At 47.6% G+C, this 4,422-nt stretch overlaps 2 protein-coding genes across 2 annotated transcripts in view; both read right to left on the reverse strand.

Moving 5' to 3' along the window:
- SDK1 (sidekick cell adhesion molecule 1) overlaps positions 1-4,422 on the reverse strand; it is a gene marked incomplete at its 5' end in the record, with an annotated part of 365,000 nt that overhangs the window by 260,352 nt on the left and 100,226 nt on the right. The gene's annotated exons all lie outside the window — the stretch shown is intronic.
- LOC103079902 (cytosol aminopeptidase-like) overlaps positions 1-4,422 on the reverse strand; it is a 50,895-nt gene that overhangs the window by 5,658 nt on the left and 40,815 nt on the right.

Genomic DNA, 4,422 nt, shown 5'->3' on the forward strand with positions numbered 1-4,422 from the left:
GGTGGTGGGGCTCAAGTGGCGTTTCCACTCATCAGTTGCTTTTGCAACCCTTCGGAGTCTGTCACCTTTCTCGGCATTATTAAAACGGCCTGGCAAAGGGATTAAGTGCTCCCCTTCCTGCAAAAGCATCTCAACAGGTGTGTCTGATCGCTTGCCACCATGGGAGCTGGCGTCTTGATAGCTCAAATCCTGTAGAGCTAAACGCTCCAGGGCACATACGTTTCAAGAGACTAGGAGATATATATGTGTGTGTGTGTGTATATATTATATATATAATCTCCAAGAACCCACAGAAATTATTATTATTTTTGTTGTTGTTAACATGTGCTACAGTAAAAGGTGTATAGGCAACAGGCAAACCAGGTCATTCCCTCAGATTCCAAGAGGTGAGTTTCTCAAGGCAGAACCTGGGCAATTTTAAGACGCACTTTATTGTGAAAACTGAAATAAACAGCATGAATTTTCTCCTAACTGGAAAAATCTTGTTCACTAAATAGAAAGCTCCTCCCACCTTTCACTTTCCCCAAACTCACTTTTTAGTTTCTGCCCACCCAGCTCCTGAAGAGGTGAAGCAGGCGTGTAAATTTCTGCGTTAATAATCCCTCGTGTGTGCAGCTGCCAGAGAAGACTCTCCTATCCTTCTAAATGCTGTGTCCTTAATCGCTCGTTAGCGAGAACCCGCTCACAGCCGCGAAGGCGCTGGGCAGTGCCGCTGGACGAGCCCAGTCACAGAAGCCCTGCTGCTCCCTCCGAGGAGAGTCTGCACCGGCCGACTCACTTCTTGTTTACTGTACAACAGTGGGAGGGAGAGAGAAATGGGAGGGAATACGGCCGTATACCCCATTTACAATTTTATCTTTACGTGTACTCCCATTTTTATCTCAATACACTTCTGGACTTTTCTACTGACAAGAGAGGATAAATAAAATAATGTGACAGCTTGACAAACAGTCCAGCAGTTTCTTTTCTTCTCATTTATAACATGTTTGAAAACTTGCACATTTGGAAATCAATGGAATGTTACAAAGAATGTATTTTCATCGGCAGAGAAAAATGAAGGTGATAAAAGGCAACTCCGCAGCAGGCTTATTCGTTTATTTATTTATTGGTAAAACACAGAACAGGAGTGTGGATCTAGGAACTGCATGGTTGGACCCTGGAGTGATCCAAATATACAGAGACAACAGCTTTCCATTTAAGCATATAAATGCATAACCTACCGTTTAATGCAAAAGAACCACAACCAACAGAGAAACTGGGACCATATGTAGTTTGGGTGGGATAGAGAAGACGGTATTCTTCAGGAAATTAGGTCAATTTTCCAAATGGCCTACTGAAATTATTGAGAAGGTACCTAGGCACAATAGCAGATCACTTTTAGCTTCAGTGAGAAATGCCCTTGAATAATTTTGCCAAACATGCCAAACTGGGCGTGGAGCCCAAGCCCACCGGGGCAGTTGATGCCCGTCTGAGGCTATTAGCAAGGACAATGGGGAACTGAAGAACCCCTTGGCAGGGGCCTCTGAAGCCTTGGTCCCTTGCATCCGCAGCTGGAGGAGTTCCAAGGAAAAAGTTTTTCTCAAAGTTCCCATGAGACACCAAGTATTTAGAGGTTGGTAGATCTGCAGGAAGAACACCACTGCCTTGAGCAACCTCGAGCAGAGAAATCAAAACCACATCTGGTTTCTTTAGTGACCATAAAGCCATCATTCGGAGGACCGGAGCCACACGGACGGGGGCCTCTGCCTCCACAGGCCTCTGACAATGGTGAGCTCGCCCCTCCCAGCCGAGCTCTTCCCCTTGCTCCGCGCTCCACGGGACCCTCCACTCACTATGCTTGTTTGGTTTGTGTCTGTCTCTCCCCGCAGGAGACCAGGAGCACAGGCACTTTTGTCTGTTCTGTTTTAGCCGATCTCTCCAGGCCTACAACAGTGCCTCGTGCACAGCAGGTATCCAGTGAGTATCTGTTGACTGAACACGGAGAGAAGGGCTTGGCTTCCTGTGCTTCGCGCTCTCTGAAACATCCCAGCTGCCCTCCTCTGACCTGAGTGCCTCCGCCTGCGACAACTTTCCCCATTCCTACCCCCCGCCTGCACTGCAGCCTGCCGAAGTCCACCCATCCATCGGGGCCAGGGAGCATGCCACCTCCTCCAGGAAGGCTTCCCAGGCCCTCAGTTAAAATGCCCTTCCCTCTCGGTACCTGCTGCATGCTTTTTAAAAATTGTGGCTAAATATACATAACATGAAATTTACCATTTTAACCATTTTTAAGTGCACAGTACTGTGGCATCAATTTACACAGTTGTGCAACCATCACCAGTATCCCTTTCCAGAACTTCATCTCCCCAAACTGAGACTCTGTCCCCATTAGACACCTGCTCTACATTCCTTTCTCCCCAGCCCCCTCCCCCTCTCCCGCTTTCTGTCTCTGTGAGTTTGACTCCAGGTACCTCACGTAAATGGAATCATACAGTATTTGTTCTTTCATGACTGGCTTATTTCACAGAGCGTAATGCCTTCAAGGTTCATATATGTGGTAACATGTATCAGAATTTCATTCTCTTTTAAGGCTGAATAACGGTCCATTGTATGGACGGACCACATTTCATTTATCCATTCATCCGCGGATAGACACTTAGGTTGTTGCTTCCGCCTTTTGGCTGTTGTGAATAATGCTGTTATGAACATGGGTGTGTGAGTATCTGTTCAAGTCTCTGTTTTCAGTTCTTTTGGGTATATATCCAGAAGCAGAACTGCTGAATCATATGGTAATTCTGCGTTTAACTTTTTAAGGACACATCATACCATTTTCCACAATGGCTGTGCAATTATACACTCCCACCAGCAAGGCAAAAAAGAGTTCCAATTTCTCCACACCCTCACCAACACTTGTTGTTTTTCTCTTGTTTAGACTGTTTCCAAAGTAGCCGTCCTACCGGGTGGGAGCGCGTATCACTTGATTTCATTTCCCTGCTGATTAGTGAGGTACAGCATTTTCCCACATGCTCAATTAGCCATTGTACATCATCTTTGGGGAAACATCTATTCCAGTCCTTTGCTCAGTTTTTTTTTTTTTTTTGCGGTACGCGGGCCTCTCACTGCTGTGGCCTCTCCCGTTGTGGAGCACAGGCTCCGGACGCGCAGGCTCAGCGGCCATGGCTCATGGGCCCAGCCGCTCCGCGGCATGTGGGATCTTCCCGGACCGGGGCACGAACCCGCGTCCCCTGCACCGGCAGGCGGACTCTCAACCACCACACCACCAGGGAAGCCCCTTTGCTCAGTTTTTAAATCAGGCTGTTTGCTTGGCTGTTGAGTTGCAGGAGTCCTTTATATTTTCTGAACATTAATCCCTTATCAGGTGTAGGATTTACAAGCACTTCCCCCTATTCCATGGGTTGCCTTTCACTCTGTTGATAGTGTCCTTTGATGTGCAGAAGTGTTTAATTGTGATGAAGTCCAATTCATCTATTTTTTCTTTGCCTGTGATTTTGGTGTCATGTCTAAGAAATCACTGACAAATCCAATGTCATCAAGCTTTCCCCCCTATGTTTTCTTCAAGGAGTTGGACAGTTCTCGGTCTCAGCTGTAGGTCCTTTGACCCACTCTGACCCTGGACCTGGGGTACGCGGTGTAAGGCACGCAGTGCACTTTTCACGCTTGGCTAGTATCGCTCTGGAGCTGGTGTTGCCCATGCCCTGCCCACAGTCTCTGTCACTTGCCGCTTACTTACCAACCCATGACTTTCTGCAAACACCTACCAGTTCCTATCTGAGGTCATTCTCTGGCCATGGGTATGACTGGCCTACAAGGGTGAGGTGGAGAGATAAGCCTGCATGCCTGGATGTTAATGTCCCTGGAAGTCGTTCTCAAGGAATAAGGCATGGGAGCTGATGAATAAATCCCTGCACTTTCTCCCTCAGTTAGCAACACTACAGTGGCTTCTATCCAATCTCCCTGAGGCTCCTGGGGGACCCAGGCCAGATGTTCAGTGAGGGGATGGGCTCACTCACTGACGCGCCTGCACTGGTGTCTTTCCCTTCTCTGTCTCCTTTGCCCATACTTCCTGGGATCACCTCTAAATAAACACCTGCACCCACATTTTCACTGAACTCACACGCTCTGCTTCTGGGGGAAAGTGAGACAAACCTTGGTCTCCTTCAGACGAGGGCACCTGTACAGGCGCACATCTGCCCCATCCACTGTAATCTCCTTAAGGTGTGCAATTCTTAGTCTTCAGAGCCTCTGGCAAACAGTCAGTGCCTAACAGATGCTTGCCAGATCGAATTTCCAAATAGACACCAATATCTGTTCCTAAAATAATCAAATCTCTTCCCAAGAGTTTCGCATGTAAGTTTCTGGAGAGTAGCACAGCTCTGCTCCTGAGGCATGTTTATGACCCTCTGTCAGGCTCAAATCCTGCTG

The sequence above is a fragment of the Lipotes vexillifer genome, unplaced genomic scaffold (genome assembly GCF_000442215.2).
Source record: "Lipotes vexillifer unplaced genomic scaffold, Lipotes_vexillifer_v1.1 scaffold625, whole genome shotgun sequence".
In the NCBI taxonomy this organism is placed as follows: domain Eukaryota; kingdom Metazoa; phylum Chordata; class Mammalia; order Artiodactyla; family Lipotidae; genus Lipotes; species Lipotes vexillifer.